Source organism: Glandiceps talaboti, chromosome 1 (genome assembly GCF_964340395.1).
Source record: "Glandiceps talaboti chromosome 1, keGlaTala1.1, whole genome shotgun sequence".
Taxonomy (NCBI): Eukaryota; Metazoa; Hemichordata; class Enteropneusta; family Spengelidae; genus Glandiceps; species Glandiceps talaboti.
This window is the reverse complement of record NC_135549.1, coordinates 23,665,893-23,690,567: the sequence shown is the minus strand read 5'-3', so window position 1 is coordinate 23,690,567 and position 24,675 is coordinate 23,665,893. Positions and strand designations below refer to the sequence as shown.

At 35.9% G+C, this 24,675-nt stretch overlaps 1 pseudogene; it reads left to right on the top strand.

Annotated features, from left to right (window-relative positions):
• Positions 1-6,099: 6,099 nt before the first annotated feature.
• LOC144434622 (E3 ubiquitin-protein ligase TRIM56-like) lies at positions 6,100-7,058 on the top strand (annotated as a pseudogene).
• The last annotated feature ends 17,617 nt before the right edge of the window (positions 7,059-24,675 follow it).

Sequence of the window (24,675 nt, the reverse complement as noted above, 5' to 3'; positions counted from 1 at the left end):
GGCCATTCAGTAGTCAGGTATCGATGATATAAGTGCATGACCAAGGTTCTGACAAACTCCGTTTGTAAGATACTGGCGTATGCGACCATAGACAGTGGAGGGGCCCCCTCCACTGTCAATGATGCGACCTATTGTTCGGGGGTGAAAAAGAACTGATCTACATGTCAACGAGATGTGCTTCTTGAGGTTATAACGGTCATCAATTGTTACACAAATGGTACATGCTGAATCCACTAACTGCACAGAAGACGATCCCATGTTGATGTGGTTCATGAGACGAGGAAGCCTGTTGAACTGAGACGTGATAAGGAGGACCTCGGTTTTGCCATCATTAAACTAGCTTATTTTGGGTCGTTTAATATCATGTGCAACAGTTTCCATCTTAGTTACTGTAGTTGACGTATGTGATTGGGGAAATATATTGGTAAATCTGGTTGTCGTCTGCATGTTGTTGCATATTGAGATTTTGATGTCGGATTAGCTTTCCAAGTGGTGATGTGTATAGACAGCATACGCGTGTAAGAGTGGACCAAGCACAGGGTTTTGTGACACTCCACACTGCAAATGTTTGGTTTCTGATATGCCTTGTACAGAAATGGACTGTTGTATATCTTTGAGGTATAAAGACTCTAGTCGAATGCCTGTAATACCGAGCTCGGAATAAACTTGAAATTATGCTGGAGTCAGAATTTACGGGGGGGGCATGAACAAAATTGAGGTTCAAAGGGAGGGGGGCATGACAATTGTGATGGTCTGAAAGGGCCCCCGAATATTCTGCTCATGATTTGAACCAAAATTAAACCTCAGGAGCAGTTGTTTACCAAGTAAATTTACATTTGTATAAGTGTATGCCTCTCTCTCTCTCTCTCTCTCTCTCTCTCTCTCTCTCTCTCTCTCTCTCTCTCTCTCTCTCTCTCTCTCTCTCTCTCTCGTCGCCGTATGTCTCCTTCTCTCTTGCTCTATCTCTCTGTGTGGAGACTTTGTTGAACATTCAAACCACAGGAGCAATCGTTTACCTTGTACTTTGCAAAATTGTTCACTTCATTTACCTACCACACATTTAATTATTAGGCAGCCAATGGCCAAACGAATGTGTGTGTCTGCCAAAATATCTATGTATTAGTTAAAGCGTAGGTAATACAGTTGTAAAATAATTTAATGAGAGTACAATTTGGGTATTGAAGACAATTTTCAAGTACTTTATGGCTTCCAATAATGTGTATGGTTTGAAATATTATGCCGCTAAATGGCCTCCTACATGTCCTTATTTTTCAAACAATTGCCTACTGTGGGAGGGGGACACACCCTCCCCACTAGTTATCGAAGGGGGGTGCCGTTTCTGTCAAGACATAGGATTCAAAAAGAAAACTCTGCTGGTTAAGTTTTTTCCAAGTACAGGTTACAGCCCAATGAGCCCACATCCATTTGTAAAGAAATCTCTATGTCTGATATGTATGGACACTGAAGTTGATTTCCACTGTTAGCTTACAGTGTGTCATATAGTGTACCATACTGTACTTCTCTGACGTGTATGGGGAGGGGGTAATGTATAATTGCATATTAAAATATGTGCAGCCGGGGGGGGGGGGTATGGACGTCGCCATCTTTCAAGCGCTAAATTACCTGTTAATCGAGATTTGTTTCAAAACATTAGCATGGTTGATAATATATGTGAAAGGGGTAAACTAAGAATGGTTTCTGGGATCGCCTAAGTCAACACGACATATATTGTGGATGGTCTGAGATATTCGATTACGATTCACATCGTCCGATTTCCAATCGTCCCAATATCCATATTAACATTCTTTATCGTTTCAAAATCACAAAAATGCATATGTCGTGGTGGGGTGAGTACCGACTCTAGTTTGGTCTCCGCTCTCTCTCTCTCTCTCTCTCTCTCTCTCTCTCTCTCTCTCTCTCTCTCTCTCTCTCTCTCTCTCTCTCTCTCTCTCTCTCTCTCTCTCTCTCTCTCTCTCTCTCTCTCTCTCTCTCTCTCTCTCTCTCTCTCTCTCTCTCGTCTCCGTATCGAAACTTATTCAGTCATAAAATCATCAGGTTTCTGACAATTTCCAATACCTGTTACAAGAAAGACTGCAGTACAAGAATATTTGGTTAGCTACATGTATTACATCTGATGCCTTATACGTGACACGCACGATAATTGTCCAGTTTGCATCAGAGGGTGTGCCTCGCCTTCTGTACATGTGCCGTACGTCTGGCTTGTCTGTCAGTGTCACATTTTGCTTCCCCTCTTCAGTTTTCTCAGATGTTTTAAGAATTTAAACATAGTCAGTGTCTGATCGACAAAAATTCTTTCCACTGAAGTTTAGAAAACATTTAGTGCAACTCTACGTAAACGTCATGTTGATGCATCATACATCATCATGAGACGTCACATTGACCTCACACTTCGCTTCGCGCTTCCTTCAACGTCCGGTCGTTATGAAACTAGTTCGAAGGCTTTCGCTAGCGATAGCGTGGCCAGTCTTGTTTTACTGCGTAATCGTCTAATGTTTTCCAAATAATTATGAATTAATTTATCTTTTTGTTTACACTTTGGGTATTTTACTTGCTATTAGAACTCCCGGGCAACTCATATTTAATTTTCCAACCTTAGAATTTGTTCAATGATCGTCAGGTTTGAGTACTTTCCTAAGCCGGTCCCACAACTGTTATACTTATAAGTTATAGCTGGGCGTTGTGACCGGTAACCGGCTATTATCTACATCACTGCCTACTAGGTACGTCAAAAACACACCGTTCGCACATGTGAGCCTGATTTTAGGCAAAATATCGGGCTATTAGAGTGCATACAGGCCCTTTTGTTCGCTTGTATTGTTTGCATTTGGTATTTGGCATTTCGCACGTTGTTTATTTGCACCATTCACAGTGTCTTATCATGCTTTGTGTAACTTGTAAGCCTAATCGACAACTGGGCCAACGGTTTTTACTAGACAAATTTGAAACAAATTTTGCGTCAGTTTGATGGTAAACCTGCTATATTGACTACCAAACTTAGTTAACCCCAGTTATTTTTACTCATGTTGCATCACCATATATTTAGAAAGAGTATATATGAAATATGAGAGCCATGTGAAACTTCTTCAGTGCAAAATGGGATGAAGATATGAGGGCAAAGTCAGTGCTCCTTATAGTCTCGCTGCCAGACTCGAGACTATCGTCCCTAATCTGTTTACCGAGCGGCGCAGCCGCGAGAAGAGCGGGACCAGTCCCCCTCTATTCTCGCGGCTGCGCCGCTCGGTAAACAGATTAGGGACGATAGTCTCGAGTCTGGCAGCGAGACTATGCTCCTTACAGCAGTTTGTTTTTCCCGCATATGCATACATTACCCATAATCCTTTTAAGTATTCTGCAGATATCTGTGCAATGTGCACTCATGACTCATGAAAATCTGGAATGCACTGATCGAAGCCAATTGTACAGTTATACTATAAAAACAGGAGTTATGAGTATAATTGAAATAAAACAAGAGAATAAGAGATGAGGGCCCTCAGAATCGTCACGTAGAGTGATATAACAGTTACATGGATGCCGGGCATGTACCCATAGGTACGGGCCCGGGGGGGGGGGGTTCTGCATGCCGAACGTCATTAAGTATTTCCTTTACTTTGGTGCTCATGATCGTAATTTGGATGATGCCCAAGATATTTGAGGCGTGAATACCTGTTGTTCTTCTAAAGGCTTGTTTATTACTGTGAAGATCACACCCTAACACTTAATTGTTCTATAAACGACACATGGACAAGAATACTATTCCCATAGAGGTTAGTCTAGTTAATTCCTGATGGACCGTATTTCGTTCAGCGTTACGTTGTACATAACACGGTCAGTCAGAAACTATAGACGACATGGACGACATGGATGCCATATAATATTCCCAATAGTCACTCAATTTTACTTAGCTAGAAATAATGTCCACAGACTCAAATCTGTCAGCACGTCTCTACTGTGAGTTTGTTGACGCTATTGGCCGGTCAGGTTTGTTAAGAAGCTCCATACACTAGCAATATTTGTGGCCCAATTTTAAACTATTATTGGAAACGATTGTCATGTCATCTAAATCTGTATTACTATGCATCAAACGCGTAGAAATGTGAAACACGTTTAGTGGTGGCGGTATGTAGTGCATAATGAAAAGGCGTACTACGAACATTTATTTCAAAATGAGCCCTGTGATATTACAATCTACGTACGTCCTAACCATGTAGTTCATATCATAAGCCTGCTTATATACATACATATGTATCGAATACACTAGCTACACGTATAGCGTTTATGTACGTATTGATTGCAAGCACGGTAGATTTGAATATTCATTTGTTTACTGCCCGGTTATGGGGGTGAACTCATGAATATATTCTGAACTAAATGCAAATGTATTCAAATCACTTCCGACTCGCAATCTGAACTATTTTTCAGATCGAGTATAATCCGATTAGACAGGCGCTAATGGGAAAGTACAGAAACGTCCACCTCATCAGCATAAAAGTACAGAATTGAACTCAATCTGAACTATAGTACGGAAAGTGTCGTAAACTGTACTATTTTTTCTACTAGTGTATATATATGCATACATATATAGTTTTTGAGGAAAAAGAATGCCTTCCTTCGCATTCTCCGGATGACGCTTTCAGTTTTTTCGATGAGTTTTTTTGTGTAAGTGTTCGAAGGTGGGAGGGGAATGTTCTTTAGAGAGTAGTTCGGGTTTACCTTTCGTGGCTGTTCCATTCTGGGTCTGGTAGCGTAATAGTTACGCTCTGCCACTGCGGTATAGAGCACTGACTTAGCAGATTGGATACTCACCGAGTTATATATATATATAAAAGATACTTTACGAACATCGTCCTCGTTAATGTAGAGAAGGTCTTTCCAGAACAGAATTGGTTTGATTTTGTTTCCTTTTCAAGGTGATCACGACTCTGCCTTACTTAGCACATATAATACAGTTGTGCCCAGTGTCCTAGGCCTACAGGTGCATCAAATATTTAACATGACAACATTTACCAAAAACATGCATCAACTTCCAATATTTATATGTATGATTATATGAGTCAAGAAATAATTATTTTCAGATTAAATGTCCTCAGTCCAAACACAAAAAATGGTAAGAAGGAACTTATTAAATTTGGCTTCAATATTTACGGGGAAGTGTCTGAAAACGCTGCAGAATATTACGTTATCAAAAGGATAATCATAAAATGTCAGCACTTCTGCCAGACCTTGTATTTAACAAATATTGACTATCCCCATCACAATAAAAACGTAGTTATTGAATATGTTATGATCTGATTGTAATACATATTGCTTTGCCTTAAGGGCCTGGATTGGCGACAGAAAATATTCAAGGTAGCAAACAATTCCCCCTTATCGATAGTGGGATGCTCCATTTTCTATGACATGAAGATGTAGATGCTAAATTGATGTAATCTGAAAGCATTCCTTGATACAGGTTTTATTTACTACATACAAATGGTACTGTTGCGAGTCATGGAGTTGAACGGTATAAGTATGGATAGTTCTAACGTTGCACTCTAGCACTCACACACTCATACTCTCGTAGGGGATCGTTCAGGTCCAAGTCGGGAATTAGTCACGACCGAGAATAGATTTCGGCTTGCCAGAATCACCTACCCGAGTGCTTCTGGATGTTTAATTCTCACTTTAAGTATACTTCCAATACAATGGAATTTACACAACGACTAAATATAGAAAATCACACCATAAGATCATGGAATCATAAAAGTTATTATGTACTTTTCTTTAACCAAACATGTGAATTTCAGTTACACCATGTTTGCCCAGATTCGTAATCCCCAGGCTACTTCTGACCTATGACCTACAATGCCGAAATGTAGAATTTATTCCCATAATTCCGAAATACGATATTTTGGATCGTAACAGTACTTCTTTTCAATTTGAAACACACGTCAAATGGAGTCCATGAGTACTACAAATGTAGTTAGTCCAGGCTACTCATTAAATATCAATTTGAGACTTCAGCAAGACTTGCTTCGTTGTTATCTTCAGGTTCAGGTACAAGCGTCATGGCCGGTATCAGTTCAGTGCAGATAAATAACTTAGGAAGATTTTGATGAAAGATTCTTGACTTGTAAGATATGTGAAAAGCAATACGATGATAGTCACAGGTTACCTAAATATCTGCCGTGTCTTAACACATATTGTAAACCTTGCCTTGGCGACTACATAAAAGAACAACCAGATTTCGATTGCCCAGAATGTAGGCAGAAGACGAAAACCCCTAAATCAAAAGCTGATGGTTTCCCAAGTAACTTCATTGTCTTGAACCAGAAGGGCTTGTTCAAAACCCAGAAGAAAGTCAGACACGGTCTTTCGATTCCATGCCAGAGTTGTCGTCGCAAGGAAAATTCTTCAGCTGTGTCATTCTGCTCTGATTGCAGGGCCTTCTTATGCCAGTTTTGCCATGATGCTCACACACAAGTGGCCTTTCTACACACAAAGTGAAGAACATTGCATAGTTATCCAAAGCTCCAGAAGCCATGGAAGAATCAATCTTTGGTCGGAAAGATTATTGCAACAAAGGAAGGAACCATAGAAATCAGGAACTGACTCTGTTCTGTGACAACAACCGATGCCAGCTGCGTACCGATCTGCTTGCAGTGTGCTTTTCCTTGACCATGCAAAAGTGGATGGTCACGAGCCTGTGGAAATCGAGAAAGCCGTGGAAAAATACAGAGATAAAGTACAGGGGAGGTTGGTAAATGTGAAAACAAGACACAACAAAATAACTTCGATAATTGAGGGTCAATATAAAGAATTGGTTGATCTCGAGGAAATTACTGAAAAGACCTCGAAAATCGAAGAAAGAAATTATTATCGCAGGTCCAGACGCAGTTCAACAGACATTGTTACAGGAAAAAGAAGACTATCAGACCCACTTGACCGTTACTGACAGCACGTGGTAGTTCACAGATAACGCTCTACAACACAGCAGTGAAATCGAAATCCTTGCAGCTAAGGATGACATATCCCAACAACTTGACAATTACACATACTAAAAGGTATAGCCAGGGGAGGGGCCACAAAAAAATTCTTGGGTTCATTACGGTGGGTCATGAAATTTCGTCAGAGCGCGAAGGGGAGGGGTGGGACGACGGCGCAAACAATTCTGACAACAATCATTTCTCTCAGCCACAACCATTCCCCCCCCCTCCGTAAATTCTGACCGCAACATAAACAAAGCTTAACTAAATTTGCTCGGCTGCATATACTACTTAAGATCGACGCCACCAGCTTTCCACGAAATAATCTTGAACAAGTATTCGCTTTCAGCTCCACTAGTTTTTCTGAATTGTCGAACGGTAACACTCCAGTTTGAATGCTGCCAGGATATAAAGATTGTCGAACCTGTATTTGAAAATAAAAATAAAATATATTATTTCCGGTTGTCTGTATTGTCTATGACTTTCAGGCATACATTTGTCTACGGTGTAGTCTGTTCAAAAGAGATGAATATTTTCCATTTGAAATTATTCTTACCTACATTTTAATGCGTATCACAAATAAGTAAAATCGACAATGGGATTCTTTGCAAGTAGGAAAGTGTCGAAACACCACATTCTCCCCTTCACTTTAGATTTGAAGTGCCCACTGACTTACGAATGCAAATTTCTTGTTCTACCAATGACCAGAAGTAGTTGTCATGCTTAATTTCCTCAACATCTGGAAATTTTGGTGCCTTGATATCTTCGGTGCCCACGACAGTTGGTATGCCAACATCTTTCAAAAGTTCAAGGAATGACTGTGGATAAAGGAAGCGTATAAGTATGAAATATGTTTGTCTAATTAATGAATGAATGAATGAATGAATGAATTAATTAATTAATTAATTAATTAATGGATCTGATCATGGTCAGTTGGATATCCAGTTTGAGATTACCTCTGATATGTGTAATTACCCAGGACAAGTACCTGCCACAGTGGCAGTATTCTAGCCGTATGCACATGGGTTGTGTGCGCGTGTTTCAATTATGGATAACTTCACTTGCGTTTTATTCTTAATAATGTCATGACTATCTAGTGTTTTGTTAAGCATTGACACTTATTATGACACATATATTTTCGTTTCTTTTGAAGGTTATTTTACAATCTTACCTCATCTTTAGTCGCCAAATAGATGCATGTGAGATTTCTTTCCATCATATACTTTCCTATATCTTTTGCAGCCACGATACCAGTCTTGCCTAAGTCACCCATGTATGCTTGCCTCTCCTCCGAGCAAGTACGGTTCGTGCAACTGTAAATGGATACAAAATATACCAATATTGAACTGTGTCTAATTACATTGAATATTATGAATAACAAGCTTTAAACTGACATGGTTAGCTTAATTGTGTTTAGATCAATTGAGCTATGAGTTAAAAGTTCCTCTTGTGAGAATTTCGATCGACACATATAGGTGGTTATTCTGCTTACTGCGACACCTCAAGAGATGCAGTATTTCAACCTAGTAACGACTTCTATGCAAATAACTTGGGTCAGTCAAAAAATCAGTATCTAGCAGCTGGACATCGTAGTTATTAGTAAGTAACAGTTTTATATTTTGTCATTTTTTTAAAGATGGATTACAGTGGCTAAGTTGAAGGGATACATAACATTTTAAGATTTCAACTTAATGCCTCAATGTGTGAAAACACCTTCGTTATATATTCCATGCGTGATGTTGTATAATCTCACACAAAACGGAATATTGTCCTTTACATGGCATATGCTCAAGCTGTAAGAGGCGAACCTCATTACGTAATTTCTGGAATATCAAAGAATATCAAATGTATCTATCAAAAACACTAACAAAGACATACAATCGTCACAAAACATATTAAACATAAATGTATATGAATACAGTCAAGTAAGAACACAATGTGACGACCTTAAACCTTTCTGATGACATTTTAAACAAAAAATTATGTTCTTTTAAAGGAAATGATTTTCATATCGTCTGTGGTCGAAAGCCTCATTCTCAAAAACAATAAAAACAAAATTGAAAGTTTTCTTCTCATCTTTTAATCAATCATTATTTGTTAGATGGGAAATATAAACTTTCAGAGAAACGATTCATTGGATTAACTAAATACAAATTTGTTCGATGTATTGAAGAATAGTGTATAGTTGATTTTGTTTTAATTATCAGGACAAATTTTACAGAAAAAAATAAATGTAAATATTATGATTACATATACAGTTAGTTTCACTACGTGGATTTTAAGTTGATTTTGTATATCAAGGCACTGTAAATGTTATTTAAAACATTTTTACTCATATTTTAACATTACACCCGAGGAAATTGTACATGAAAGCTAACTACATAATATAATTCTAATATACTGATGATTGTGTCTACCTACACTTCTTTGATTCTGTTCCTCCAGTGCATCGCAACATATGGTTTTCACTTGCATATTTTCGGTACAATTTGATCAGCTGTCTTCCTTATTTTCGAAGCCATGATAATATAATCGTCAACTTTTGCCAACATTTCACCTTGTAGTTTACTCGGGTAAGGTGGTGAATGCCAAAACCCTGGAGTGAACAGTCCAAGACAGCGTACGGATGTAAAATTAGCAAGTGGTTGGTAGTCCGTTAGATTAGTTGGGAAAGAAACTGAATATTCTCTGCGATGCTCTTCCAGCATACTGCTCCATTTCGGTTGATAATCAGTTCCAGAAGTTAAGAGAAGTTCAAGTTTATGGTCACAGTCACGATTATATTCATCCACAGTAGCAAGATCAAGGATTTCCTTTAGTTTGTCTATATCAAATGTATCCTCCAATTTCATTCGCCAACTGCTTGCGTTTTCTTGATATACTATCTGTGCAAAGAAGTATGGCATAACAAGTGTTCTATTTGAATATAAAGCAGCAGCCGCTGTTTTCCGAAAATGAATGTATTGTTGATTAGGTCCTACGAATCCATTTACTGACATCAGATAACGACGTTCAGAATGAGTATTGTCTTCCTTACCAATCGTATGAACATTCTAATTGAAAACAGTAAAACAAGTCATATGTAAATATTTATTTTATCCAGTATTGGCGGTGTTAGATATAGTCGAATTCCCGTGTATTTTCAGTGTTTCTTTTATTTCCTTGAAAGAAGGGGTGGTAGGTTATAGTGAATATTGTTTTGTGTCTTGTTTTAGAAGGATATTCAATTCTATTGTATATATGGGTGATAATTGGTTAATTTCTGACTGGCTAAATTCCATTTCTTTTAGTTTCTGTGCGAATATGTTACGTTTTGCAATAAAATCGGATTTGTTATTGCAGGTTCTTGTGTATCGTATTGTTTCACCCCTGATGACAACTTTGAAGACTGATTTAGGGTGAAATGATTTTCGATCCAAGAATTGACACGTGGCTGTTTGTTAAATTTGGTGTGAGTTTTAATTTTCACATCAAGAATAATGTTTGAATTCGGGAATCTTTAGCCTTTGTAGACATCCAGCTTTCAAGTTGTTACTTCAGTTATAGAGTAGTTGTAAGTGAATGTGTATGTTTTGTGGACTTGTTGCATATTTCTGTAAATTCTTTCAATTCCTTCTGATCAGTTCCTGTAAATATCATGAACCTGTCATTATGATAACGGAACCAAGTCTGTATCCATTCGTTGGCTATTTCTATTGTATTAAGTTTCAGTTCTAGTGCATGGAATGTGATGTCGACAATTTCTGCTGAAGCCCATTATACACTATCCACGTATATCTGTGTGTTACAGTGTAGAATTCGTTGCTGAACTCCAAAGTGTTTTAATACTATTTGTAGTTGTTAGTTTTAAGTAGGACACTGGCTGCTGGTGGTGGTGGTGGTGGTGGTGGTTTCATATTGAGGTCGTTGTTTGTGTTTACTTCCGTAGTTATTGCAGAGCATATACATATTGTATAACTTCATCATGGGTCTTATTCGTATACATGGATTCATTAGTGACTAGAAAACAGTTTGGAAGATGTTTGTATTTTCTCGATTTGGCATAGAAATTCAGTTATATCTTTAAGATATGTTGACTGTTTCTGGACAAGTTTGAACAGAAAATAATCATTGAATTCTCAGACTGGTATTTTTTTCAGTTGGTCCGGAGCTGCCACGTATAATTAACCACCCGACGAATGACATTCCTCGTGGTGGTATCTTGTGGCATTTTGGTAAGACTAGAGGTACCGTTTTGGTGTTCGTGTTGTATGACATATGTGGGGTTAATGTACTCATACCAGTATTGTTTTATCATCCCTTCAGTGTTGAAAGTGGGTTGATATTGTGCACAATGTCAGTTGACGTTTGTGTTCTTGTATATAGTCCCCTCTGTTAATATCGCAATACCACGGCCTTTGTCGAAGCGCTTCATTACGATTTCTAGGTCGTTTCCCAAAACATGTATTGCTGTCCTTTCAGATTTGTTTGGGCCTTTATAGTGTTATGTTACCCAATTCTACTTTCGTGCCATCTAGACTTCGCCAGGTTTCTGTTGAACGAATTGATTGGTGTCCGCTTACTTTTCAGTCGAAGAGGATGACTTAATGTTTGTTTGTTCGTTTGTTTGTTTGTTGTGTGGCTATAGTTTGCTTTGTAGTACATTATTTGTTGGTATGGTATATCCCTTTTTGGAGAATGTGATGGCCCTGAAAAGGGCCGTTTGGTTTGTGCTTACATTGAAAGATATACGTTACTAGATTTCGTTCTGGTAGTTTGGTTTGTGATTTTCAGGCATTTTAGAATTATTCCCTTTCCAAGTAACTTTTGAATATTTCGTTGCTGATTGATGATCACCTCATTGGAGGTTTTCCTCGATATTTACTGGTGAGTCTCTGCTGGGGCATGTTTGTTAGTCAGGCTGACGCAATACAGCAGAGTTTTGTAGATAGTTTAAAATATATCAGTAATGCGCATCAGTAGCACTGTTAAATCTGGTGTTTACGTGTATTATATGAAATTATGAAAAGCTCTCACGATATGGCAGGTAGTTAATCATATCTAGACTATTCACATTACATGTTACTGTCATTTCGAAACTACCACTGTGTTTCCTCATCAGTCATATGAGGTATTATCAAGTTAGTGTTTTCATTTATAATAATAATTGTTCGTAGTGATACAGTGATCTCAATTAAGTTGCTACTTTTATGTGTTATCCTTGATATTTATGGCTTTGTTTTAGGACATCACTGGTACGTTTGCCTTTCAGATTATTGTGTGTTTTGCATACCACTGGTGGCGACGGAAATAAATGTTGCAGTATGTTTTTTTTTATCTCCGCGTATTGCCTCGATGTGCGTTATAGTATTTCTTTCCATTTGTGAATGAAATCCTTCGGTGGTTTCAAACCTTGCATTTTCTTTTAGTTTATGACTTTCAAACCTTTTGGTATAATCCCCTTTTCAAGGATGTTTTGAATATTTTTGTTGTTGATTGATTATCCCTTTTTGTTATTTTAATAGTAAGTTATTTATGATTCTGGTTTTTCCTCATGATAAACTCGTTAGACTCTATTCTAGTAAGGGAGCAGATCTAGGTCGTCGATTCTTGTCAGGCGTTAAGGCTGGTGAAGACATGTTACTGCTTTCTATATGTGTCGGTATGATTTTCAGCACTCTTTGCGCCCGTCTTCAATATGTAATGTCGAACGCTCAAATAAACATAAATTATGCTAGTTCCGGTACACTGTGTACTCAATTTATTTTGTCGGGTTTCAAGTATAGTGCTACATTTGGTACACCTAGGATCCCGTTTTTATGTCACTTTGCACAAATTATGAATCATTTTGTGGTAGTGCAATTAAAGTACAGTTTGCACTTAGACGATGATTGAAGTGAACATTCATTTTGTGACTATAGTACATGGTCGCAATTGTTTCATTTCTGGATATACTTGGTTGATGGCATATTAAGTTTATACGAAGGCGTTATAGTTATTTCGGCTGAATCAGTGACAGGTAGTTATAAAAAAAAATGTACAGATTCCTCTCACACTACATAGCGAAGTATTGAGATAGGTTAAAATATATGACTAATGCTAATGCGTAGCGCTATTAAATCTGGTCTTTGTGTGTATGTTATTATGGCCTGCTATCACGACATGGGGGGGGGGGGGGTTAGTGGATCCCGCTAATTGTATATGGTAGAGTTTTGAGATAGGTTAAACGATATATCAGTAATGCCCATTATGAGCACTGTTACATCTGGTCTTTCTGTGTATGATATTATGTAAAGCTCTCACGATACGGAAGGTATACGTAGTCAATCATATCTGGCCTAGTCAATTATATCTGGACTATTCACATAGCCTGTTACTGCCATTTAATTATCAGTCTTATAAGGTATTCTCATAACAATGCTTTCATTTATAATTATAATTGTTCATTAAATAATGATTCACTGATCTCAATTAAGTTATTGCCTTGTGTGTTAACCTAGTTATTTGTTGCTTGTATTGAGGACAGCACTGCTAAGTTTGTCTTCCAGATCAGACCATTTTGTGTTTTGCATACCACTATTTGTGGTGATAAATAATTATTGTGGATGTTTATCTCTGCGTATTGCCTTGATACACACTATATTTCTTTCCATTGGTGAGTGAAATCGATCGGTGGTTTCAAATCAATTTATTTGGTTTAGTTGATAATTTTCAGGTCTTTTGATATAGTTCTTTTTCCAAGGACGTTTTGGATGTTTTGTTGTTGATTGATTATCACCTCTGGTTCAGACATGTAACAGATATATATTCCTTAATATGGTGATCTATTACAACTACATATCATTGATCCATTATGTTTTCACTGAATACCGAAACTTATGAACTCACAAACATATGATTAGACAACATTCGTTCGTTATGAACTATATCCGTATGTTAGAAGTATCACATATTCCCACAGTATGAAGACCTTTTATAACTACCAATCACCGATTCAGTCGATTCAATTATACATCTTTAACATGCTTTCATGTAAATACAAATACTTTTGATATAGAATCAAACATGGGCAAAAGTCTGATAATTATATCATGTATACCTATTAACAAACAATAACGACTATATGTGTAGACACAAGCATTCACTTCAATTATCGTCAATGTCCAAATTATATAGTTTCACAATCACAAACTGATTCATCATTTGTGAAAAGTGATAAAAAGGCATCCTAGCTACACCAAGTGTAAAACTATCATTGAAAGAAGCCAATAATTTAATCTCAATTTGGCAGGCTCAAAAACAAGTTTGTGAGCACTATAGTGGAACTATCATGTGTTCTACCTTCACAACTTCAACAAATACCTCGCTGACTTTGGGGAAACATAAATGAACGAAATCGAGAGGCAAGCCCAACTCGGATTTAAAAAGCTCAATGAACGAGTCAGTCGGAACGTATATAAGATCGGTACATAAAAGGTCTGCCTCAAACTTGCAACCAGTTAAGCTCAGTAACAAAATACCAAAATATTTCAGTGCAAGCACAAACTAAACAGTCCTTTTCAGTACCATCACATCCTCGGAAAAGGGGATATAGCATACCAACAAATAATGCATTATGATGCAAAATATACATCAAATCTCAATTATATTAATCACATGTGATACCAGATTTAAAATGAATGTCAACCGTAAGGGCAAAACCGTGGATTTGTTGGACCTACATACATTGTTGGAATGCAAAATTCTAAACTATAGTCATATTACATAAAGTAGCACTTAATTGGAAAATTAAGTATATGAAACTGTATGCAATTTGAAGCTTAAATAGTTAACATATTGACTAATTTAAAAATAAAAAACATTAATGATGCAAATTAACCATTTAGCTTATAATTTAAGTTACATCATCAAGCGTTCTAAAGATACTACCTAATAATCAAACTGATTATTTATGCAAAGTATATATCACAATTAAAAACTACCTGAACAACTACATCAAACTACACTTGTTATGGTTGATGAATGTACCAAATTATATGGAATTTGAAGTGTGCATACCAATGATATAGTCTTAGTATACCCCATGAAAGGATAGAACCAACAATGTGCAGATTGCCAGTTATCCACTCAACGATTATTTCTCCATTTGTTTCCAGGCGCAATTCATACCGATTACGTTCGGTACACCTTATATGCCACATTCTTCTTTTAAAATCTATTTACAATGCTTTTTCACCATTTGTATTACCGTTAATATATTATTTTACATATGTTTGTATATATATAAACGTATGTTACTCTGTTGATGTCAATGAAATATTAAAGTCATTTCACATTGTATCTATATATCTATATATTTCACATCTATATGTTTGATACTTTCTTTAATTTTTGGCAAATGGAAAAAATATATATTCCAAATGTATATAGAAAAGATGCCATTATTTTTGTGCTTTTAAAACGATTTGTAAATCATCGTTGAGAAACAGTATAAATCTTTTGTTAACTTAATATTGATAACTTAATATTGATTAATTTACTAGTGTAGAGCACTTCAAAATACGCAACTACGTTGTTCCTCTCTTTACAATCAAGTTAAAGGAATGTTATTGTCTGGACATAATTAACCTGAACTCATGCCTTAAGATAAACAAAGAAACAAACCTTTGCATGTCCTAACTCTTCATTTATTTTTCCCAGTTCTGGTACCTCCTCCGTTGATTTATCAGGGTTTTGTCCACCATCAATATTGCTTTCCTCCTCTGAAGTACTCGACGTATTGTGTGTCACCAACAGTTGTTCCTCTTTGCGGTCTTCAGGATTTTGTCCACCATCAGTATTGCTTTCCTCCTCTAGCTCTGAAGTACTCGTCGTATTATGTGTCACTAACAGTTCTTCTTTGCGATCTTCATGTCTACCCACGGTCATTACTCGACCAGTAAATGGTGTCATCAATGTCACAGTCTTCCATTCTAAAACAACGATATATAACAGAACTGCAGCAAATAGAGTAATGATTTTTTTCTGCAAACGAGACGCCATTATAGAACACGTTATCAAGTTTCAAAATTGCATAGCAAGTGAGAAAAAAGGGTTAAAACTGGCGATCAGTGGCCGACCCGAGCAGCTGTGGATTTATAGTCATACTGCCTATGGTTTTCTCTTTTGGGGATTATGACGTCATAGATGGGACCGTTTTTTAAGTCAGTTAGTATAGTAAACAATTACAGGCAGTAGTAATTCTGACTTTGACAATCGTAACAATTTATCTAAGAGTGATGCATCTTTTTTCAATGACGTGTTCGATAGATTGATTTGGCCTTTTATGTTGGTGTCGTGTCATACAATATGGAAACAGTAGTGAAAATGCTAGTGATTTGGTAAGTGATAAATGCTAGAGATTTGGACACGAAATATCACTTGGTACATCTGGTCTGTAAAATATCAGTGCAGAAAAACAATCCGATAATAATCTTTATGTTTTATCATATACCAATAATTTGGACATTTTATGAGACAGTAAGGGACATAATAATGAATATAAATCACCGTTCGTTTTAAATCTAGATATTTGCCAAGGCATCAACACATGGCGGATTGATTTCGGTATGTTCATATATATCTCGAGCTCCTTGCACATAAGTAAGCAAATGCGTATCATTCGAGTCCCATGAAACACTCAAACGAACAAAAATACCAGAAAATAGACAACAACGTTTGGTCTTTAATAAAAAGTGACATTGTAGATGATTGAGTATCTGCCATGATGAAAGGCGTGCATTTGCATAACACTATCGAACAACAACAAAAATATAATCAAAAACATACTCTGCTTGCCGATTCGCTCCGGAGATGTTGGGCAAATTCCTGGACCTAGCAAGATCATCTCAAAGGCAAGCAAGCTGAAAAGCAAACTAAATTGATCAGAGACTTTTTGGCAAGAAAATCCTCCAGAGCAACAAAGAGCGTTCACTCCTAACATCCCAAAATCGCACGAGGAGTCGGACTACGAGTATGAACTCGCACAAAGTGAAGTTAATTACAATGGGAGATCTAGACTTGCTGAATGAATTGAAAAGAACAAGAATAGACTTAAGCAGACAATTTGGTAAACTTTTCGAAGTATCTCAATGAGAAAGTAAAACAACTTTCTGAAGACGTGGTTGGTTTACAAACGTTAAGAGCTTGAAAACGCAAATGAAACTATAGCAGAGGTGTCTGAAGAAAACAAACTCATGCAAAATAAATTGATCAACATGGAACGGGAAATGAAAAATTGCAAAATGAGAAGAGATCATCTATGGACTAATTAGAAGATGATGACGAGAGACATGGGACGATACTGAAAATAAACTAAAATCCTTTATTTCAGACAATCTTGACCTGAATGGTGACGGAATTAAATTTGAGAGAGCACACATTGAGTAATGTAAAGTCAAACCCCAAACCTAGTATCGCCAAACTTTCAAAATATAAGCACCATGTACAAGTTCTCAAAGCTAGTGCGAAACTGACAAAAAACTTAAAATAAGATATCGAGGACATTTCACCTATGGACAGAGAGAAACGTAGAAAACTTGACACGTTCCTGGTGAAGGCAAGGACGGATGGCAAGACTGCACAGCTGAAATTTGATAAGTTGAAAATATCTAATGTCATGTACGTATATGATAATATTTTAGAACAACTACTGTATCTGACCGATAAACCAAACAAAGGACGTAAGCCGAAGCCCGAAACGTGAACAAAATCGGACATCGACAAGTGATACATCAGCGTAATAAAAATCAACCCAAGCTAGACACACATATACAGACTAATGTTCTATTTTGGAATATGAATGGTTTACTTTCAAAGTGACTTTTTGAACTTCATTAAGGAATTTGAATTTTGTTGCTTAGTAGCAACTTGCCTAGAATATGGAAATGAAAAAATACTTGCTGGGTATGAATCTATTCATGTTAATTACCAGATCAAAGACTTCAAAATTTTTGAAGATACTATGATGACATTGTTTTTGTTTTATGGAAATACCTGTAATATGAATATTCAAAAGCTGGAAAGTGCATCCGACAACATTATGTGGGTGTTAATTAAGTCAAATTGTACTGACTGTTGTCCTTTTTATTGGCGGGGTTTTACAGATCCTTGAGTCGGTCATCGTCGAATGCAAATGAAAATGTGTTTGGCTGTTTAGAGAAGGAATTAGCCCAATATATCGACACGTACCCGGATATTATGCTAATTATCGTGGTTGATTTCAATGGTAGAACTGGGAATGAATATGATTATATAGCTGTTGATGACGGGACGCATTTACCTATCAGGGACGTTTACATGGTGGATTCAACATTACCTCAAAGAATTTCAATTGTTTCTGAAGTAAACGCATTTGGCAGAGAAGTGTTGGAATTTTGTAAGACTGCAGGTGTCAGAATTATTGGTGGTACTTTACTTACATGTCATGTAATGGTGTCAGTGTGACAGATTATATTCTTTTAAAATTATAAGAAGAAACATTTCCGCTTGTACAGTATTTTACGATTGGATATCGTACCGAATGTGACCACCTCCCTTGAAATTTACTCTTTCTGATTTCTGTAAATACCATCCCAATACTCAGCAATAATAGTAGTGTCAATCAATTTCCTGATCGTTATGTCTGGAAACAAAAACTACACAAACGCCTTCCTTCAAAATGATATGTCAGTGAAAATTAATGAAGTACAGAACATTATTGCTGTGGGAAGGGTTGATGAAGCTATTGAATCTTTTTGTTGAATGTGATTAAATGTTGTGTTCTTAGCATGAGGCGGGATGGGAATAGGAATAATTATACGCGCTTTTGCACTGATAGTAAAGAGGAATGGTTTGTAAATATGAAACTATATGTGAACAGACGTTTGTCGAATTTTAGAGGGAACAGAAATGCGAAAACATTGAAAAAATCCATCAAGCAAACAAGATTACAGACAATTAATTTTAAACAAAGAGGGATTAAACGATCATAATTTTAACTAAACTGAGATTACTGGCCACACAACTTAATACTGTCCTTAATTGTGTGACGTGTATTATAATAGTGAGTGGGAAATGAACAATATTGTGTGAAATGATGTGGCAAGTTACCATTGAGTAAGTCGTACATAAAAGTATAAATCTGAAGTCTATGTTGGTTAAATATATTTAGAATGTGTAAATGATTAAATAGTTGAGCCTACTGCGCGATCACTGGAAGTTACATCTCTAATCTGGCTGATATTTTTTTTAAAGTGAGGATATAGGTCAGATGTGATCGCTATGTAGATCCCCAGACCTCAAGGCCGTAAGTAATATGTGGTTGTATGAAAGTTTTGTAAATTAACAAGAGAATACTTTGTGGCATAAACTGACTCAGTCGAAAGATAATGCTAACTTTTTTCCCTCACAATAGAGTTCACTTTGTATGCATATTTGGACCAGTCCCGATTTTTGTCTAAGATGACACCAGCAAACAAGTTTCATCAACTTCATTAATTTCCTTGTTGTTGATGTGGAGACTTCCACAACGAGCAAGTCTTCTTTTGTCTGTTCGAAAGACAATATAATTTGTTTTGAGATGGTTAATAGTGAGTTTGTTAGCATTACACCATGTTACAACTTTACTAAAGTATACTTCAACTTTGTTTAGATTTATATTGTGACTGTTACTATCAAAAGTAAGAAAGAGATTGGTATCATCTGCAAACAATCTAAAATTAAACGAAAAGTAGAAGAGAAGAACGAAAAATGTCATTGAGAAAAACTAGGAAAAGAGTAGGTCACAGAACAGACCCTTGAAGTGCTCCACATTTAATATCAAGACTTATGACTTATTGCCATCTGCAGAGACAAATTGGGATCTATTTTGCAAATAATCAAAAGAATTTTATGGTTGATAGTGTCGAAGGCCTTGGAGAAGTCTAGAAATATGCCAAGTGTGACTTTGCCTGCATCTATTTGATGTAAAATGTGGTCTATAAGATTGATAAGAGAGAGTTTTGTGCTGTAGTTTTTTCCTAAATGCATACTGGTGTTCATAAAGAATATTCTGATTTTCAAAAAGTCTAGTTAGTCTAGTGTTGACGATTTGTTCTAAGACTTTACTTAAACGTGGCAGAATTTAGATAGGTCTATAATTACCAGGGTCATCAGTAGCATCTTTATATAAATAGGGGATACTTTGGCTAATTTAAATACTTTGGGAAAGACATCAGACATAAATGATACATTACAAATCTAGGCCAGTTGTCTAGCTATAACAGATGCTCCGTCAATAAGTAATCTAGCTGGACATTCATCATGACCACTAGTCTTTTTAGCATTTAGGTTAGTGATAAATGCTTTCACTTCATGTTCCATTGTAGGGCTCATAAAAAAATGAATTTTTAGAGGGGTCTGGTAAGTATTCGCTGAAACGTTGGTTGGTGGAACCAATTTTACTAGCTACATTTGGTCCTGTGTTTAGTAAATACCTATTGTATCACTGTCGGTGATCTGCCAATACAAAATGTTCCATCAGCCGTTTATCTCGGGGTAACTCTTGACCCCTCACTAGCCTGGAAATCCCATATTGATACAGTCATTAAGAAAGTCAGCCAAAAAGTAGGCCTTATCTCATATTTACGCCATTATCTCCCTAAATCAACTATGTTACTTTTGTACAATTGCTTTATTCTTCCCCATATAATGTATTGTATTGAAATTTGGGGCAATGCATATAAAACTCACTTAGACCACATTTTTAAATTACAAAAAAGACTCGTTAGACTGATCACCTTTTCTGATCCAAACACACCTAGTGCTCCTTTATTCCGACAACTTGGCATTCTTAACATTTATAAGCTTTGTAAATTCCAAACTTGTGTATTTGCTTTTGATTTAAAGACAGGTCATTATGCTCATTCAATAGATCGTTATGCTACCTCTATATCACATTCATATAATACACGTCTTGCCACTGGCGACAACTTCGTTATTCCAAAAGTAAATTTAAGTACAACTCAAAACAACATTTATTACTCTATCGCAAAACACTGGAACGAAACTCCAAATCTGATAAAATCAATAACCTCAAGAAATTTATTTAAAAAGTCGCTTAAAAATTATCTTTTGAACACAGTATAGTGAAAATCCTGTATCATATTTTTTTCTTTCTAATGTAAGTTTCAGTCTTTGTTGACACTGTAAATATATTTAATGTATATCTAATGTATATAAGATGGCAAAATTTACTGCTTTCATTTAACAAGTGTATGTATTCAGGGCCAGAGACTCGCTTAGTTCCACTAGAACTACCTCTCTGGTCCTCACCAATCATGTACATGTACATTTATTCTTGGTGAAATAAACTTATTATTATTATTATTATTATTGAAAGCTGTTACAATACCATTAGTTGTCTAAACCTTACAGTTAATTCCATTAAGACTATCAGGTAGAGTGTTTTTGGCATTTGTACCCCGACCTCCAAGGACTTCGTTAATAGTCTTTCACTGTATGTTTGTGTTACTGTTGTTTTCTGCAAAAACATTAGCATAATATAATTGTTTTGCTTTCCTAATAAAAGAGACCTAAGGATTTCTGTACTGTTTGTACTTAGAGGCAGTATTTCTATTAAAATTCTAGCTGATCATCTTGGAATAAAGTTTGTGCTTAGTCTGTATCGATTTCTTTCTTATTATTGACTATCTTAGTGGTAAGAGGTGCATGCCTATTACAGATAACACTGAAGATAGAATGAAATCTCTCGTAGGCAGTATCCACATCTGTACTGTTATATATAGAATCCCATGGAGCACTTAGTAGGTCATTATGATAGTGAGAATAATCATAATGATTATTATTTCTAAACGTAATTTTACGTTTGTATGATAATTTGATTGGATATCCTTCAAAACGGGCAAAAATAGGGTAGTGATGTGAAATATCACTTAACAAATTACATCCATGAATTTTGTATGAACAAATATTAGTGTAGATATGATCTATAAGTGTTTGAGAAGTACATGTCACTCTGGTTAGTGCAGATATCAGCTGATTTAATCCCAAACATTCTAAAGATGTGAGTAGTGATTCAACCTGAAGTGAATTATATATAGTATTTATATCAATGTTAAAATCACCCATTAAAATACAAAGGGTTTTATAAAGCAAACAATCATTCAATACACTTAGTAAACTATTATGAAATTCAATAATATCAGTGTTTGGCTTCCTATATATGATGTCAACTATTGCTTTGGAGTTACTGATGTTTACTTCCAACCAGAGGGTTTCAGCGTGAGTAATGGCAACATTTTGTAAGTTATGTGTGAGATATGAGTGTATATATGCACCTACCCCACCACCCCTACCCACATCATGTGATTTACATTCAAGTGTATAATCATGTATATTACAAATATCCTAAACCTCGGATATACCAATAATAGTAAATTTGGACTTAATAATGTCTTCATACATAAGTTTCAAACTATCAATATTTTTATGTAATGACCTGATATTTTAATACTATAAAGATATTGGTGGCATAAACAAAAGCACAAAACTCGGATCATATTGTACTTATAAGTACTCCGATCATATTGTACTTTTAAGTCAGTATTTAATACTGAGAGTTATCTTATACATTTAGATGAACCACACCTTCAGATGCCGTCTCTCAGCATATAACTTGCAGATTGAATCAGGTAGACACAATAACACACAAAAGATAGATAAGATTTTGTAAGTACTGTAAAACATCAGTTGAAGATGAATTTCATTTTTACTCTGTTACCCACTTTATTCAGACATTAGACAACAATTCACTCCACTGTTTTTACCGTAACCAGCCACACTTTAAGAAGTTTACAAGGCTTATTAAAACCACCAAAATTCAGCCTTTGAGAAATATTGCACGATTTCTTTACACTCCGCATTCAAACTCCAAGTCTATAACGAATACAATACCATGTTAGACACAGCTATTACTACCACTTTGATTTGTTTCGTTATTTTCTTTTGATATGTTCTTTATTTATTTATTTACTTATTTATTTTCTGTAACTCCTCTAGTGTCAATTTGCTGTATCTTTATACATTTGTATCTAAGGACAGTGGCCAAAGTACCGAATAAACTATATATTTATATGCTTCATTGAAGCCTAATTAAAATAATTAATATATCAAATGGCTCGTTGGGTTTACAAGCTACATCATAAAACAAGCTTTGTAAGCCACGGGCAATTTTTATCTCCAATGTAAGAAATAAATTACCTGAAATTAGCAGCTTACATTTTCAAAAGGATTTTGGCTAATTAACGAAAATAATTCATTATGCAAATGCCTTGTTAACGATAAATGTTCTAGTTCTGTACACAGCTAGAAATCCATATTACAGTAAAAGGATAGACCTCGCACACGCAGGGGGAAGGTCTACCACATGCCTGATAGAACAGGCCTGCCACAGATAAGATAGTTACCATAACTACAGGTTATTCCATTTTTTGACTAATGAATGTTTGAATTTTAGATATTATTTTTTCTCAATAAATAATCTCAAAAAGATATTAGTAATATGTGATGACTAATACAAACACCTCTTGATTGTACATAACAACACAAATATCTGTTAATGTTTCATACGCCATTAGAAAGACCCCTCTCCCTGATAATATGATTTTCCAACAATATGAATATTTCACCTTATAAGAGTTAACAAATGTTTTTGCACATAATGTTAGAAAGTCTTACAGTTTTCCAATTAAAAATTATTTCCATTTTCATACGAATTATCGAAACTACCAACACTAACTCCCATTATCAAATTCAAATATTCTTTTTGCGATTAGTAAAAGACTGATTAAAACGTTTGGATAATTCGTAATTCGCTAATTCGTGCGGAGCCACAGGTAGCGATGGAGGAAGACTTCAACATTTTGTACAATCAAAAAGAAAATTTGAAAGTAGTTGATTGAATGGAAAAGATAAAAGGGTTGATATCAAATCTATCGCCCACCTTCCGAGTCACCACTGTATGAATGCCGTATGTTGCACACTCTCTAGTTATGATTAGAATTAATCCCCAGTTCACATGTTGTCTTTTCCGATTACATTATGAATACGAAATAGGCTGGCTGACTGATACATTGAACTTTTTTTGAAGTTTGCGAACATAGTTAGTATTTTATTTACACCAAGAAAAATTCCTTTATCCTCGACGCTATGTTATATATTCGTTGCTCTTACTACCTTCACATATTTGATAATATATAGTGGAAATACTAATAATTTGCTGAGCGTTATGTCGTGTACAACAACTGATAGCAGATACAGCAAGCCGATATGCTTTTAAAAAGATAAACAGATCAGATTTAAACTGAATGCCTCCCGTAAGGGAATCACTAATTATGCAAATACCTCATTACACTAAAAAAAACTATGGTAACAGGCTTTATTTTTTGGACAAGCGTGCTTCCTTAGGTTAATGTATGCAAGAGTGTATGATACTGCTTAATTACTGAATATCGTTCATTATTCAAAATAATCATTAAAGGAAAAAGTTGCAGCAACAAACGTCATAGGTGCGTATTATTATGGTTGATGTACGTATCATCTTGCATTTTTAAGATACAACCTAGTTACCTAAAATCATTAATTATGCAAAATTTTCATTAAAACTAAGCTATATAAAAGATTTTATAGGACATAC